Source organism: Arachis ipaensis, chromosome B04 (genome assembly GCF_000816755.2).
Source record: "Arachis ipaensis cultivar K30076 chromosome B04, Araip1.1, whole genome shotgun sequence".
Classification (NCBI taxonomy): domain Eukaryota; kingdom Viridiplantae; phylum Streptophyta; class Magnoliopsida; order Fabales; family Fabaceae; genus Arachis; species Arachis ipaensis.
The window spans coordinates 44,888,037-44,906,702 of NC_029788.2; positions in this window are offsets into that span (position 1 = coordinate 44,888,037).

An 18,666-nucleotide genomic window follows, 5' to 3' on the forward strand; every position below is an offset into this window, starting at 1 on the left:
ATTGGAAAGAGAAAGTCAAATAAAGATTTTAAATTTGAATTTAAAATAAAACTAAGATAACAAAATTTTAGACTTTAAAAAAGATAAGATAGAAATTTAAAGATAAAAAAAGATAAACAAGAAAATTAAATTAAATGAAAAGATTACCAATTGGATACCAACTTAAAATTTGAAATCAAATCTTAAAGATTTTCGAAACTTATTTAAAATATTTATTTTTTTCGAAAAAATTAAAATGGAGAAACAAACACTTACACGACACCAAACTAAAAAATTTTGAAATTAATTGACACTAATTTCAAAAATTTGAAGGAAAAACACTGAAAGACATCAAACTTAAAGATTTTGAGATCAAACCCAAGAAAATAACAAAAAATTTCGAACCAATAAGAAAACGAGCAAAAACAATTTTCAAAGATTCAAGTAAAGAAACGAAAACCAAAGGTGTACCAAACTTAAAAATTGACACATGACTCAAACAAAAGAAAAAGATAACTAAAGATGAAAATTTTTTTGAAAAAAAAATTAAAGAAGAAAATAAGCAACACAAAAAGAAAAACAGTAAAAAGTACCTGATCTAAGGAGCAAGACGACCGGTAGTTTGTCAATCTTGAACAATCCCCGCAACGGCGCAAAAAATTTGGTGCGCGAATTTGTAACTCGCACAACTGAACCGGCAAGTGCTCCGGGTCGTCCAAGTAATACCTCAGGTGAGTGAGGGTCGAATCCCACGAGGATTGCCAGTTAAGCAAGCTGTGGTTATCTTGCAGATCTTAGTCAGACGAATGGAAAGATAGTTGTTGTTTGTTGTAGGCGCATAAACAAGCAATAACAAAAGAATGTAGAAACAGTAATTAGCAATCAGTTAAGGCTTCGAAGATGCTTCTTCTTCTGGATTAACATGTCATGCTTACTACTTCAATGATGAATGATTCCTTCAATGGCATGGCTGTAAGTGATTAAGCCATTGTTGTGGTCATTAATCTCCTCAGGTCTTAACCAAACATCCGAACGGACTAGATTAATCTAAGAGAGGGTGAAGCACGAGCAATTCAATCTCTTTGTGATCCTACTCAAAACACCACAGACAAGGTTGGATCTTTTGGATCAGAGACTGATGCTCTTATGGTTCTATCCCTTAGAGCCATAGGAACCTCAATTACCCTTGACTAACGAAGTTTTATGTCCCATACTTCAATTAGCCCAGATAACTTGTTGGAACCCCTGAAGCATCCTCAAGCTGTAGCTCAATATTATCCGGGTCAGGACTCGTAAGGAACTCATGTAGAATCGAGATTCATAAGGATGAAGAACGACAATACATCATAGAATAGAATCAAGCATAGATTGAAGTAGAAAAGTAATTGTATTAATCCATAAGAATCAGCAGAGCTCCTAACCTTAACCTAGGAGGTTTAGTTACTCATACTGTATAGAAATAATGTGTATGTGCTTCTCCCCTCCTGGGAGGCATAATCCTCGGGAGAAAGGAAGTCCCTTATTTATAGTAAATACTAGACCTAAAAGATATTACTAATAATTAAAAATTACAAATATGAGATAAACTAAGCTAAAATGTGCGAAAATCCACTTCTAGGCCCACTGGTGAGTGTTTGGGTTGAGCTTGGTGTCCAACTTAAAGGAGTGGGCATTGAACGCCCACTAGGGGGTAAATGTGTTGCTTCCTTGCTCCCCTTGTGGCGTTGAAGGCCAGTTTTGGCGTTCAACTTGGGAGGTTGGTCTTGTTTGGGCGTTGAATGCCAGAAAGGGGGTAGTTTGGGCATTCAATGCCCATTTTGGGCAGTCCAATCTAAATAAAAGTATAAAGCATTATATATTTCTAGAAATCCTTGGAGATTATCTTTCCAACGCCATTAAGATCGCATCAATTGGACCTTTGTAGCTCCAGAAATGCTTGTTTGAATGCATGGAGGTTAGGATCTGACAGCATATACACTCCTTTCTTTGCCTCTGAATCAGCTTTTGCCAAAACTTGTCAAATTCACCCAAAATTTACCTAAAATCTTAAGAAAAACACAAAAGCTCAAAGTAGCATCCAAAAAGTGAATTTTGCACTAAAACCTACTAAAACATAATAAAACTTAACAAAATATACTAAAAACACTGAGAAAATAGCATCAAAAAGCGTATAAAATATCCACTTATCACTTTTTTTGTTTGCATTTTTTGTTTTTGTTTATTTGATTTTTCTTTTTCTTACATGCATAACACGTTTTGTTTACTTTTCTTTTTCTTTTATGCTCGTACCTCCAGTGATTATGCTTTGTAATGGAAGATATCTTAATAAAAAGAAATTGAATAAAAGAATTTCAAACAATAGTGGTGGTGCTTAAAGGATATGTGGTTGTTGCATTTGAGGAGCTTAAGATAATTGAATCTTGAGGAAACGGAAGAAGAATTTTCAAAAACAAAGATTTAAAGAAGTATTATAAGAATTCGATCATCAATTCCTTGATGTAGAAAAAAAAGGTCCAAAAAGATCAAAGAAATCAAAAGTTATAAGGCTCTAAGCACCAATGATTAGGGCTCAGTTATGTGCCTACGAGGTTTGTGTTTTAAGGAAAGACTTGGGCAAGTAAATCCGAGGGCTACTTTATCACCCGATAACTTGAGCCAACTGGACTGGGGTTATCGATGTCTGGATAAACAAACCCTAGTTATGTTCTTGTGGTACGACTATATCAAGAAGAGATTTGGGTAATTAGATCCGAGGGCTGCTTTATCACCCGATAACTTAGGCTAACTGGTTCGGGATTATCAATTGAAAGTCCATTAAAAGTTTCCTTGTGATAGAACACTTAGAGTCAAAAGCTGCAAAGATCTTTCTCTAAATTAAATGTGAAGTAACTGCCTTCAAGTCATATAAACTCAAAATAATTCTCATAATATAATTCGGAACTAAGTTTTTTAAATTCTTAAAGCCTAAGTATGCAAGATTCATAAAGGATAAGAGAAGCCGAATGCAACCACAAGGATTATCATAAATCTCAATGTTGTTTTTTTGAAATCAAAATTGAAAACTCTTAAATTCTTTTCACTGAAGATAAACCTGTTTACTTTTCCTTTTGCTTGAGGACAAGCAAAGTTTTAAGTTTGGTATTTTGGTAACACGTCATCTTAATCTATTTTTAAGGTTCTTTTTCATTTGCTTTCTTAAGTTTTCCTAGATTTTTTTTTATCAAATTTCTTATGTTTTCTAATGGATTTTTATAACTAATCAAATATTTGGATTTATGTAGTATTATTGTGTGTTCATGTGTTTTGGACTAAAATAAACAAGAATCAAGGCCTTTTTAGCAAGAAAACACAAAACTGGTTCAAGGAGAGTCCATCCAAGCCAAGGAACCACAATCCTAGCGTACATGCCCTTAAGTCTGGCGTGCAACCCTTGATTTCATACAAGCCTGACGTGCATGACTAGGAGCCCAGCATGCATGTTTAAAACCAACACAAGCCCGACATGTGATGCTTGATTCTATCACAAGCCAAGTGTGCAACCTTCCCTGGGAGGAGCAATTGGGTTTACGCCCAAAATTGGAGTCACGAGCCCGGCGTTCACAATAACAAACTCCCAGATTCAATGCTTCAACACTTGACAAGGCCCAAATTCAATTATCAAATTATTAGAAGCCTTAATCACATATGAAGATTGAAGATTCAAGAGATTAGTTATCATTAATTCCTTCTAGAAAGTATAAAGATTTGGTTGTTAGTATTTATTTCTAGAATTAGATTCGAATTATTGTTTTGATTTGAATTTGAAAGTAGGAAGTTAGCTATCTTATCTTTCTGAGAGAAAGATTAGGGTTAGAATTTGAATTCCTCAAGTTAGGATAAATAAGTGAACTTTGTTCACAGAGAGGAGATTCGGTTCCTCCGCATAGTTTCTTTCCATTGTTGTTTTTCATTCCTCCATGAGTAATTAATCCCTTGTCAAAGGGTTAGGAGCTCTGTTTATATTTTCTATGGAATATTAATCTAAGTTTTCTTTTATTTTCAAGTATTGCATTGATATGTTTCATGATTGAGTTATTCGTTCTTCATTCTTTAAAGGATTAGTAGTATCGGAAGGTATGCTAATTATGTTTTGAATTCTTTTATTTTTTTTAAAAGTTAATATCTGAATTATAGCTTGAAAACTCTTTCATATGGCCTTTTGAATTTGACTAGGAATAGTATTTCAATTAGTGTGTGATACCTTATATGATTTTCAATCACTCTAGTTTTGAATATGCATGTGACATATAATTTGGATTAGAACAACTTCTAAAAGTTGTGTTTTCTATTAAGATTCAATTAGACAGGACTAGCTTGAATATATGACATATAATTTGACCTAAGGAAAAATTTTGAATCTTATTAGAAACTAAATTAGCTTTGTGCTTAACCTCTTCAATTAATCGGTTGACTAAAGAATTAGCCATTGGTAAATTGAAGAGAAATGGAGGAACCAAGGAATTAGAAATCAGTTAATAAAGATTTTTCATGAAAAGACCTTTGAATGCTTTAAAATAAGTAAACAAGGATTGATTTTCCTAAGAGCTTAAACATCTTCGAATCCCTTGACCCTCACCATTATAGTCTTCACTAAATCAACATTTAAGTTTACTGTCCCTTAAGCATTCAAGCACTCAAGGTTCTAAGCAAGTCACAATCTTGCCTGGTGCGTGGAATTACACTTTTCACAACTGAACCAGCAAGTACACTAGGTCGTCCAAGTAATACCTGAGTGAGTCAGGGTCGATCCCATGAGGATTGTTGGCTTGAATCAAGCTGTGGTTATTTTGTAGATGTTAGTCAGGCAGATAGAAAAGTTGTTTGTTTGTTTAAAGCGCATAAAAGTAAAATAAAGATAACGTTACTCAATTGAAGGTGAATGCAATGATAAGAAGATGGTTAAGTGGTGCACAAATTGTGAATCACACTTTTCACAACTCGTACCACTAACCAGCAAGTGCACTGGGTCGTCCAAGTAATACCTTACGTGAGTAAGGGTCGATCCCACGAAGATTGTCGGCTTGAAGCAAGCTATGGTTATTTTGTAACTCTTAGTCAGGAAATCGATGATAAGAGTGATTATATTTATGAAGAGTAAATAGCATAAAATAAATGATACTTGTTATGTAGTAATGGAGAACAGATTGAGGATTTGGAGATGCTCTGTTTTCCGAATCTCTGCTTTCCTACTGTCTTCTTCTTCACGCATACAAGGCTCCTTCCATGGCAAGCTGTATGTTGGTGGATCACCGTTGTCAATGGCTACCATCTGTCCTCTCAGTGAAAATGGTCCAAATGCGCTGTCACCGTACGGCTAATCATCTGTTGGTTTTCACTCATGTTGGAATAGGATCCATTGATCCTTTTGCATCTGTCACTACGCCCAGCACACGTGAGTTTGAAGCTCGTCACAGTCATCCCATCCCAGATCCTACTCGGAATACCACAGACAAGCTTTAGACTTTTTGGATCTCAGGAATGGCCACCAATAATCCTAGCCTATACCACGAAGACTCTGATCATGAACCAAGAGGCTAAGAGATACACACTCAATCTAAGGTAGAATGGAAGTGGTTGTCAGGCACACGTTCATAGGTTGAGAATGATGATGAGTGTCACGGATCATCACATTCATCACGGTTAAGTGCAAGCGAGTATCTTAGAATAGAAACAAGCGTGATTAAATAGAAAACAGAAGTAATTGCATTAATTCATCGAGACACAGCAGAGCTCCTCACCCCCAATCATGGAGTTTAGAGACTCATTCCGTAGAGATACAATGTAAAACGTGAAAATGTCATGATGTACAAAATAAATCTCTAAAAGTTGTTTCAATACTAAACTAGTAACCTAGTTTTACAGAAAATGAGTAAACTATGATAGATAGTGCGGAAATCCACTTCTGGGGCCCACTTGGTGTGTGCTGGGGCTGAGACTTAAGCTTTACACGTGCCTAGGCTGTTTCTGGAGTTAAACGCCAGGTTGTAACCTGTTTTGGGCGTTTAACTCCAACTTGTAACCTGTTTTTGGCGTTTAACGCCAGAATAGGGCAGAGAACTGGCGTTGAATGCCAGTTTGCGTCATCTAAACTCAGGCAAAGTATAGACTATTATATATTTCTGAAAAGCCCTGGATGTCTACTTTCCAACACAATTGAGAGCGCACCATTTGGGCTTCTGTAGCTCCAGAAAATCCATTTCGAGTGCAGGGAGATCAGAATCCAACAGCATCTGCAGTCCTTTTTCAGCCTCTGAATCAGATTTTGCTCAAGTCCCCCAATTTCAGCCAGAAAATACCTAAAATCACAGAAAAACACACAAACTCATAGTAAAGTCCAGAAATGTGATTTTTATTTAAAAACTAATAAAAATATACTAAAAGCTAATCAAATAATACTAAAAAATATGTAAAAACACTGCCAAAAAGCGTATAAATTATCTGCTCATCACAACACCAAACTTAAATTGTTGCTTGTCCCCAAGCATCTGAAAATCAAATAGGATAAAAAGAAGAGAATATACTGTAAATTCTAAAATATCAATGAAACTTAGCTCCAATCAGATGAGTGGGACTAGTAGCTTTTTGTGTCTTGAATAGTTTTGGCATCTCACTTTATTCATTGAAGTTCAGAATGATTGGCATCTATAGGAACTCAGAATTCAGATAGTGTTATTGATTCTCCTAGTTCAGTATGTTGATTCTTGAACACAGCTACTTTATGAGTATTGGTCGTGGCCCTAAGCACTTTGTTTTCCAGTATTACCACCGGATACATAAATGCCACAGACATATAACTGGGTGAACCTTTTCAGATTGTGGCTCAGCTTTGCTAGAGTCCCCAGTTAGAGGTGTACAGGGTTCTTAAGCACACTCTGTTTTTACTTTGAATCTTGACTTTAACCACTCAGTCTCAAGCTTTTGGCTTGACACCTTCACGCCACAAGCACATGGTTAGGGACAGCTTGGTTTAGCCGCTTAGGCTAGGATTTTATTCCTTTAGGCCTTCCTATCCACTGATGCTCAAAGCCTTGGATCTTTTTTATTACCCTTGCCTTTTTGGTTTTAAGGGCTATTGGCTCTTTGCTCTTGCCTTTTGGTTTAAAGAGCTTTTCGCTTTTTCTGCTTGCTTTTTCTTTTTCTTCCCCCTTTTTTCGCCATTTTTTTTCGCAAGCTTTTGTAGTCACTGCTTTTTCTTGCTTCAAGAATCAATTTTATGATTTTTCAGATTATCAATAACATTTCTCCTTTTTCATCATTCTCTCAAGAGCCAACATATTTAACATTCATAAACAACAAATTCAAAAGACATATGCACTGTTCAAGCATTCATTCAGAAAACAAAAAGTATTGTCACCACATCAAAATAATTAAACTAGTTTCAAGGATAAATTCGAAATTATGTACTTCTTATTCTTTTGTAATTAAAACATTTTTCATTTAAGAAAGGTGATGGATTCATAGGACATTCATAGCTTTAAGACATAGACACTAGATAATAATGATCATGTAATGAAGACACAAATATAAATAAAGCATAGAGAATGAAAACAGAAAAAATAAATAGACAAGGAGATTAAGGAACGGGTCCACCTTAGTGAGGGTGGCGTCTTCTTCCTTTTGAAGAACCAATAGTGCTCTTGAGCTCCTCTATGTCTCTTCCATGCCTTTGTTGCTCCTCCCTCATAGCTCTTTGATCTTCTCTAATTTCATGGAGGAGGATGGAATGCTCTTGGTGCTCCACCCTTAGTTGTCCCATGTTGGAACTTAATTCTCCTAGGGAGGTGTTAATCAGCTCCCAATAGTTTTGTGGAGGAAAGTGCATCCCTTGATGCATTAGTGGTTATGGAAAAACAAAAAAAAAGTAATGCTTTTTCTATACCAAACTTAAAATGTTTGCTCGTCCTCGAGCAAAAGAAGGAGGAAAGGAGGAGATGGAGATGTGTGGTGGGTTCTGCCAAGGGTGGGGGAAGTGTGTATGAAAAGGTGTGGCAGGTGGGAATCCTGTGGGGTCCACAGATCCTGAGGGGTCAAGGATTTATCATCCCTGCTCCATTGAGGCGTGCAAAAATGCCCTTAGTGTGCAATCCTGGCGTTTAATGCCAGACTGCTGCTTGTTTCTGGCGTTAAACGCCAGCTTTTCTCCCTTTCTTGGCGTTAAACGCCAACTTGATGCTCTATTTTGGCGTTAAACGCCAGTCTGGTGCTTGTTTCTGGCGTTTAACGCCAGCTTGATGCTTCTTTCTGGCGTTAAACGCCAGTCTGATGCTTCTTACTGGCGTTTAAACGTCAGTAAGCTCTTCCTCCAGGGTGAGCTATTTTTAATGCTGTTTTTCATTCTGTTTTTGATTTTCCAGTTGTTTTTGTGACTTCATATGATCATCAACCTAAAGAAAACATAAAATAGCAATGGAAAATAAATAGATATAATTAAATAACATTGGGTTGCCTCCCAACAAGCGCTTCTTTAATGTCAATAGCTTGACAGTGAGCTCTCATGGACCCTCACAGATAATCAGAGCAGGGTTGGGGCCTCTCAACACCAAACTTAGAGTTTGGTTGTGGCCTCCCAACACCAAACTTAGAGTTTGAATGTGGGGGTTTTGTTTGACTCTGTATTAAGAGAAGCTTTTCATGCTTCCTCTCCATGGTTACAGAGGGAGAATCTTGAGTCTTATAGTTTGCAATGTCTGCAAACCACAGAGCTTCCTGAATAGCAAACAATTGCTCATCCGAAAAGGTTTCAGAGATCTCAGTAGGAGGGAAGGATGCTCCTGCTACTGGTTCTATCCTGGACAGGTGATCAGCTACTTGATTCTCTGTCCCTTTTCTGTCTCTTATTTCTATATCAAACTCTTGCAGAAGCAACACCCATCTTATGAGCCTGGGTTTTGAATCCTGCTTTGTGAATAGATATTTAAGAGCAGCATGGTCAGTGTGCACAATCACTTTTGATCCTACTAAGTATGATCTAAACTTGTCAATGGCATAAACCACTGCAAGCAGCTATTTTTCTGTGGTTGTGTAATTTTTCTGGGCATCATTTAAAACACGGCTAGCATAACAAATGACATGCAGAAGCTTGTTATGCCTCTGTCCCAATACTGCACCAATGGCATGGTCACTCGCATCACACATTAGTTCCAAAGGTAATGTCTAATCTGGTGCAGAAATAACTGGTGTTGTGACCAGCTTAGCTTTCAGAGTTTCAAACGCCTGCACAGCTTATGATTACAGGAAAGGTGTCACCTTCTCCCAGAAATGCATATTTCAGGGATGGTGGTAATGGTTTGAGCTCGGGTTTAGGAGGTTTTTCCTCTTTCTGAGGAGTTTTCAGAGGTTCTTTTATTTCCTCTGGTTCCTCCAGATCAGGCTGAACATCTTTAAAAATGTCCTCTAGCTCTGATTCGAGACTCTCAGTCATATTGACATCTTCCACCAGGGAGTCAATAATATCAACGCTCAGGCAGTCGTCTGATGTGTCTGGGTGTTGCATAGCTTTGACAACATTCAACTTAAACTCATCCATATTGACTCTCAGGGTTATCTCCCCTTTTTGGACGTCAATGAGGGTTCGTCCAGTTGCTAGGAATGGTCTTCCTAGAATGAGAGTTGCACTCTTGTGCTCCTCCATTTCCAGCACTACAAAGTCAGTAGGGAAGGCAAATGGCCCAACCTTGACAATCATGTCCTCAATTATGCCTGATGGGTATTTAATGGAGGCATCAGCAAGTTGAAGACAGATCCGGGTTGGTTTGACCTCTTCAGTCAAGCCAAGCTTTCTGATAGTGGATGCAGGAATTAGGTTGATGCTTGCCCCAAGATCACATAAAGCTGTCTTAGTGCAATTACCCTCTAATATGCATGGTATCATAAAGCTCCCGAGATCTTTAAGCTTTTCTGGGAAGCTTTTCAGAATGACTGCACTGCATTCTTCAGTGAGGAGAACTTCTCTCCAATCTCTCCAATCCTTCTTATGACTCAAGATCTCTTTCATGAACTTGGCATAAGAGGGTATTTGCTCAAGTGTCTCTGCAAACGGAATCTTTATTTCAAGAGTCCTGAGATAGTTTGCAAAGCGGGCAAATTGCTTATCCTGCTCCTCTTGACGAAGTTTTTGAGGATAAGGCATCATGGCTTTGTATTCCTCAACCTTAGTTGCTGCAGGTTTATTTCCTACAGAGGTGGTTGGAGAAGCCTTCTTAGAAGGTTTGCTATCAGCACTTGTGTGTGTCTGATCCCTCACTGGCGTTTGAACGCCAGAACTGAGCTTCCATTGGGCGTTTGACGCCAGCTCCTTGCCTGTTTCTGGCGTTTGAACACCAGAACTGCGCGTAGGTTGAGCGTTTAACGCCAACTTTGCATCCTTTTCTGGCATTTGAACGCCAGATTTATTCCTCTCTGGGCTCTTACTGTCCTCAGAGGGATTTTGGATAATATTTTGCTCATCCTCTGTCAGTTGTTCTTTTCTTAGCTTTCTGCTGCTCTGAAGTGAGGTATTTAATGTTTTCCCACTTCTTAATTAAACTGCCTGGCACTCTTTTGTTATCTGCTTTGATAACTGCTGTTTTGTCTGATTCAATTGTGCTTCCATATTTTTATTAGCATTTTTATTGACTTGTAGTATCTCCTTGAATTCTGCTAGTTGTTTTGTTAGAAAACACAAATGTTGATTGAGTTCAGCAACTTGTTCTGGAGGACCAAGTTCAGTAGACACTGCTTTGGCTTCTTCTTTTATGGAGGACCCACTACTTATGTACAGTTGCTGATTTCTAACAACTATATCAATAAGCTCTTGAGCCTCTTCAATAGTTTTTCTCATGTGTATAGATCCACCAGCTGAGTGGTCTAGAGATATCTGAGCTCTTTCTGTAAGCCCATAGTAGAAGATGTCTAATTGCACCCATTTTGAAAACATTTCAGAGGGGCATTTCCTTAGCCTCCCTCTGTACCTCTCCCAAGCATTATAAAGGGATTCATCATCCTCTTGTTTAAAGCCTTGGATGTCCAGTCTTAGCTGTGTCATCCTTTTTGGAGGGAAATATTGATTCAGGAATTTGTCTGATAACTGTTTCCATGTTCTTATGCTTGCTGTGGGTTGGTTATTTAACCACCTCTTAGCTTGATCTTTTACAGCAAACGGAAACAGCAACAGCCTGTATACATCCTGATCTACCTCCTTGTCACGCACTATGTCAGTAATTTGCAAGAACTGCGCCAGAAACTCAGTAGGTTCTTCTTGTGGAAGACCGGAATACTGACAATTTTGCTGCACCATGACAATGAGCTGAGGATTTAGCTCAAAACTGCTTGCTTTGATGGGGGGTATACAGATGCTACTCCCATATGCAGCAGTAATGGGGTTAGTATATGACCCCAGAGTCCTTCTGGACTGTTCATTTCCACTTAGGTCCATGATGGAGAAAGGGAGATGATGCGGATTGCAAATAATTTTTTTTTTTGAAAATTGAAATTAAAATAAAATAAAATAAAATAAAATAAATGAAAAATTGACTATAATTTCAAAAATTTGAAGAAAAATAAATAAAAGAAAATTGAAAACTAAATTAATTAATTAAAAAGATTTGAAAAAGATGTGGTGAGGATTTTCGAAAAAAAATGAAGAGAGAGAAATTGGTTAGGAAGTTTTGAAAAAGATATGTCTTAAAATTAAAGATACTTGTAAGAAAATAAAATAAAATAAAATAAAGAAAATATATGAAAAAGATTTGATTTTAAGATTTGAGATTAGAAAAGATAAGATAAGCTAGGTAAGAGAAGATAAAGAATTTAAATTAAAAGTTTTGAAATTTGAATTTTGAAATTTGAAATTTGAAATAAGATAAGATAAGATTTTGAACAAGATATGATTTTTTTGAAAAAGATTTGAATTTTGAAATTTTAAAACTAAGATAAGATAAAATAAAAAATTTTAAAATAAAATCTGAATTTTTAAAAGGAAAATTCAAAAAATCAATTAAAATAAAGGAAAAAGATATTTTTGAATTCAATGAGGAAAGAGAAAAACAATAAAAAGACACAAAACTTAAAATTTTTAGATCTAATGCTCCTTATTTTCGAAAATTTGGAGGACAAACACCAAGGAACACCAAACATAAGAATTTTAAGATCAAAACGTAAGAAAGACTCAAGAACACCTTGAAGATTCACAAGAACATGAAGAACAAAAATTCAAAGACTCAAAGGACTCAAGAACCTAAAAAAAGAACACTAAACTTAAAATTTTAGAAAACCAAAAATAAATTTTCGAAAATTAAATAAAAACTGACAAGAAAACACCAAACTTAAAACTTGACACAAGATTTAATCAAAGAAAAATTATTTTTGAAAAAGTTTTAAAAGAAAAATTCCCAATTACCAAGAACATAAGCACACTGCTCTAGCCAATTGAGCTATAAATTTAAAGTGTTTTAATAAAAGTATTTAATGTATAAATTTTTTTTTGAATACTGATAATTTGAAAATACACAAGAAAAACAAGAAAAGGCACAGGACAGGAAAAACTAAAGATCAAACAAGAAAAATAACAAGAACAACTTGAAGATCAAGAAAGAACAATGAACACAAATTCGAAAATTTAAAGGAAAATAAAAACATGCAATTGACACCAAACTTAAAATATGAAACTAAACTCAAACAGAAGATTAAATCATGAAGTTATTGGTTCTAAAAATTTTCAAAAATAATTTAGAAAAATAAAATAAGGATTTTAAAATTTTAACCAAAAACAATAATAGAAGACTCTAAACCAAAAAAGAAAAATTTTTCCTAATCTAAGCAACAAAATAAACCGTCAGTTGTCCAAACTCGAACAATCCCCGGCAACGGCACCAAAAACTTAGTGCACGAATTGTGAATCACACTTTTCACAACTCGTACCACTAACCAGCAAGTGCACTGGGTCGTCCAAGTAATACCTTACGTGAGTAAGGGTCGATCCCACGGAGATTGTCGGCTTGAAGCAAGCTATGGTTATTTTGTAACTCTAAGTCAGAAAATCAATGATAAGAGTGATTACATTTATGAAGAGTAAATAGCATAAAATAAATGATACTTGTTATGCAGTAATGGAGAACAAATTGAGGATTTGGAGATGCTCTGTTTTCCGAATCTCTGCTTTCCTACTGTCTTCTTCTTCACGCACACAAGGCTCCTTCCATGGTAAGCTGTATGTTGGTGGATCACCGTTGTCAATGGCTACCATCCGTCCTCTCAGTGAAAATGGTCCAAATGCGCTGTCACCGCACGGCTAATCATCTGTCGGTTCTCACACATGTTGGAATAAGATCCATTGATCCTTTTGCGTCTGTCACTACGCCCAGCACTCATGAGTTTGAAGCTCGTCATAGTCATCCCATCCCAGATCCTACTCGGAATACCACAGACAAGGTTTAGACTTTCCGGATCTCAGGAATGGCCGCCAATAATCCTAGCCTATACCACGAAGACTCTGATCATGAACCAAGAGGCTAAGAGATACACACTCAATCTAAGGTAGAATGGAAGTGGTTGTCAGGCACGCGTTCATAGGTTAAGAATGATGATGAGTGTCACGGATCATAACATTCATCACGGTTAAGTGCAAGCGAGTATCTTAGAATAGAAACAAGCGTGATTGAATAGAAAACAGAAGTAATTGCATTAATTCATCGAGACACAGCAGAGCTCCTCACTCCCAATCATGGAGTTTAGAGACTCATGCCGTAGAGATACAATGTAAAACATGAAAATGTCATGATGTACAAAATAAATCTCTAAAAGTTGTTTAATTACTAAACTAGTAACCTAGGTTTATAGAAAATGAGTAAACTATGATAGATAGTGAAGAAATCCACTTCCGGGGCCCACTTGGTGTGTGCTAGGGCTGAGACTTAAGCTTTACACGTGCCTAGGCTGTTTCTGGAGTTAAACGCCAGGTTGTAACCTGTTTTGGGCGTTTAACTCCAACTTGTAACCTGTTTCTGGCGTTTAACGCCAGAATAGGGCAGAGAACTGGCGTTGAACGCCAGTTTGCGTCATCTAAACTCGGGTAAATTATGGACTATTATATATTGCTGGAAAGCCCTGGATCTGTACTTTCCAACACAATTCAAAGCGAGCCATTTGGGCTCTTGTAGCTCCAGAAAATCCATTTCGAGTGCAGGGAGATCAGAATCCAACAGCATCTGCAGTCCTTTTTCAGCCTCTGAATCAGATTTTGCTCAAGTCCCCCAATTTCAGCCAGAAAATATCTAAAATCACAGAAAAACACACAAACTCATAGTAAAGTCCAGAAATGTGATTTTTATTTAAAAACTAATAAAAATATACTAAAAACTAATCAAATCATACTAAAAACTATATAAAAATACTGCCAAAAAGCGTATAAATTATCCGCTCATCATTAAGGCTTTAGAGATGCTTTATTCTTCTGGATTAGTTTGGTCTCACTGTCTACGCCAACTGTGAATGATTTCTTCTATGGCAGGCTGTATGTGATCAACACCTTTCTTGAGAGGTCTCCGATTCTCCTCTAGGCTGAACACTAGGGTTAGTGCGCTTCCAGTCTGATTGAGGGTGAAGCTCCTGCAGTCCATTCCCCTTGATAATCTTACTCAAAATGCCACAGACAAGGTCGAATCTTTTGGATCAAAGAATGCTTTGCCTTTGGTTCTATCCTTTACCACAAAGACCCTAATCTCCCCATACCTCGGCTGAATTAGTGTCTCGAGAAGTCCCTAACGAAGTCGTGGATTAGCCGTCTAAGAGATGTATAATCAAGCTAGTGGTTCATTGATATCCAATGAAAGACATTCGCTGAACCCATGTAGAATAGAGATAACCTTGTGCCGGTTCAACTCATTCATAAGGTTGAAGAACGAAGATATATCTTAGAATAGAGAATCAAACACGAATTGAGATAGAACATTAATACTATTATTAATCCATAAAACTCAGCAGAGCTCCTCTCCTTAACCTAGGAATTTAGAGACTCATACTAATAGAAAATACAATGAAAGGTTCGAAAAATGCCAGGAGAGATCCTAAACAAGGGTGATCTTCTCCTTTTAATACTAAACGAATGACTAAGGATTACATAAAAGGGTAAAATAGTCTTTTAGTGCGAAAATCCACTTCTAGGGCCCACTTGATGAGTGTTTGGGCTGAGCTGTAGTGTCTCCTACGTGCTAAGACTTACTATGGGCATTGAACGGTAGCTAGGAGCCCTCCTTTGGGCGTTGGACGCTAGTCTCCTCCTTGTGGGCACTGGACGCTAGAATAGGGTAGATGGCTGGCGTTGAACGCCAGTTTGGGGCCTTTAATTCTGAAACAAAGCATGGACTATTAAAAATTGCTGGAAAGCCCTAGATGTTAGCTTTTCGTAGCCATTGAGAATGCTCCATTTGGACTTCTGTATCTCCAAAAAAGCTCTTTTGAGTGCAAGGAGGCCAAATCCTGGTAGCATCTGCAGTGCTTTATCTGCCTCTGAATCAGACTTTTGCTCCAGCTCCTCAATTTCAGCCAGAAAATGCCTGAAATTGCATGAAAACACACAAACTCATAGTAGAATCCAAAAAACATGAATTTTTCACTAAAACCTATAAAAATATAATAAAATTCAAATAAAAAATACTAAAAACTATATGAAAATGATGCCAAAAAGTGTATAAGATATCCACTCATCACAACACCAAACTTAAACTGTTGCTTGTCCCCAAGCAACTAAAAACAAAGTAGGATAGAAAGAATAGTAAGATACAATAAATATAAGAGTTTTCAATGAAGCTCAGTTTCAATTAGATGATCGGGACTTAGTAGCTTTTTGCTTCTGAATAGTTTTGGCATCTCAATATCCATTGAAACTCAGAAGTGTTGGCCTCTTTAGAAACGTAGAATCCAGATGATATTATTGAATCTCCTAGTTCAGTTCTATTTTATTCTTGAACACAGATTTTAGAGTCTTGGCCGTGGCCCTAAGCACTTTGTTTTTCAGTATTACCACCGGATACATAAATGCCATAGATACTTAACCAGGTGAACCCTTTCGGATTGTGATTCAGCTTTGCTAGAATCCCTAAATAGAGGTGTCTAGAGTTCTTAAGCACAGTCTTTTAGCTTTTTAGGCCAAGAATTTGTTTCTTTTAGGTCCTCCTAACTATTGATGCTCAAAGCCTTGGATCCTTTTACCCTTGCCTTTTGGTTTAAAGGGTTATTGGCTTTTTGCTCTTGCCTTTTGGCTTAAAGAGCTATTGGCTTTTTCTGCTTGCTTTTTTTTCGCATACTCTTTTTTTTCTTTTATTGCTTTTTGCTGCTTTTTCTTGCTTCAAGAATCAATTTTTGGATTTTTCAGATTACTAATAATACTTCTCCTTTTTCATCATTCTTTCAAGAGCCAACATTCTTAATTCCAATCTTCAAATATGCACTGTTTATTCATGCATTCAGAAAACTAAAGCAATGCCACCACACCAAAATAATTGATTATTCTTATTATGAAACTCAAAAATGTATGCATCTCTAATTCTTCTAAAAAAATTCACTATTTTATTCATGTTTAATGATGATAAGAGGAATATCTTATAGCTAATTAGAAAATAAAACTTAATTATTATTAATACTTATGCAATTCTTAAATTAAAAGATAGAAAAATAAAAATAAAAATAAAAACTTAAATACTACTAGTGATCATGTAAACTTAAATATGGAAAACAAGAATTAGGATAGTCACAGAGGTGGAACTCAACCACCTTAAGCATGGGAGGTGCTGGGCTCTTCAGGGGAGAGCTTCTAGCGCTTCAACTCTTCTATCTCATTCCCCATCATGAAGTAGTGAATCATCAAAGCTCTTGGAATAGTGACTTCCGAGTGGTTACTGGTAGGGAGTATGGAACGCCCAATGAAGTCTAGCCATCCTCTAGCAATTGGCTTGAGGTCCATTCTTTTTAGCTGGCTTGGCTTGCCTTTTGCATCCTCAATCCATTGAGTTCCAGGTAAGCATATGTCCTCTAGGACTTAATCCATCTTTAGATTAGCTACCACCCTTCTATTGTAGGAATCAGGGTCATCGTTTTGCAAGGGTAATTTAAAGATCTCTCTCACCCTATCAAGATGACAATAGAGGATCTTCCCCCTGACCATGGTGCAAAAAGCATGGAATGCTTATCCATCTTTCTTTTACTTATCTGTCATCCACAGATTTGCCTAAAATTCATGGATCATGTTTGTTCCAACATTGATCTCAGGGTTGGCTAGAATCTCCCATCCTCTCTTTTGAGTTTGCTCTTGGATCTCTGGGTATTCATCTTCTCCTAATTCGAATCTTGCCTCAGGGATTACTGGCCTCTTACTCATTATTTTGTAATGATGTTCTTCATGTTGCTTGGTATAAAATCTGACAGGTTGAAAACAACTGTTGGGTCATCTTCTTTCTTGTTTCTTGGAGCAGATTTACCACTTCTTGGAGCCATGGGGTTCGAATTTCAATGAGAGAACAAGGCTCCTTCCACACCAAACTTAAAAAGTTTGCTCGTCCTCGAGCAAAAGGAAGAAAGGAAGATGAAGAAAGTGAAGGAGAGAGGAGAATAGGAGTAGAGTATTCGAATGGAGAGGGGGTGAATGAGAGAGAGGGGAACATGGGTAGATATAAGGAGGGGAGGGGGATTTTCAAATTTTAATTAAATAAAATATATGGAAGATATTATTCATATTTTAATAAAAGATAGAAAAAGATAGGTTTTAAAATCAACAAGATATGAAAAAGATAAAAAGATAGGATAGACTAGATGAAAATGATTTTAAATATTTGAAAAAGAAGTTGCAAATAATATGAAATTTGAAAAAGATTTGAAAAAGAATTTGAAAAAGATTTGAAATACTATTTTAAAATTTGAAAAGATATGTAAAGAAATTAAATTTGAAAGATGATGATTTGAAAAAGATTTGAAAGTCATGGAATTTCAAAATCAAAATTTAAAAAGTTAGGTTGAATGAAAAGAGAAGACAAGATGAAGAAAATATAAGATTTTTGAAAATTTACCTTCTTTGCCTTCTTTCTGGCATTAAACGCCCAGAATGGCTTGATTCTGGCGTTTAACGCTGACTATTCCTCTTTGCTGGGTGTTGAACGCCCAGAATGGCATCCATTCTGGCGTTCAACGCCAGGCTTCCTTCCTTCTTGGGCGTTGAACGCCCAGCCAGTGCCCTCTGGCTGGCGTTCAACGCTGGTCCTGCCTCCTCTCTTGGGCGTTGAACGTCCAACCAATACTCCCTGGCTGGCATTCAACGCCAGATGTGCTTCCCTTTATGGTTATTAAACGCCCATTCTCTACCCTTTTCTTGCGTTCAATGCCAGAGAGGTGCTTCCTCCAGGGTATTCTGTTTTTTGTTCCGCATCATTCTGTGTCTATTTAAACATTGTTTATGATCACTAACATAAAAAAAATTAATAAAAACTAATTATGAAGAAAACTAACTAAAAACGGGAATAATTAAAGAAATAAAAACTAATATGCTATTGATCATTGGGTTGCCTCCCGACAAGCGTTTCTTTAATGTCTTTAGCTGGACTTCATTGTACTTAACTTAGTAGCAGTGTTGAGCCTCCTGGCTCAATATCTCCTTCAAAGTAATGCTTGATTCTCTGTCCATTA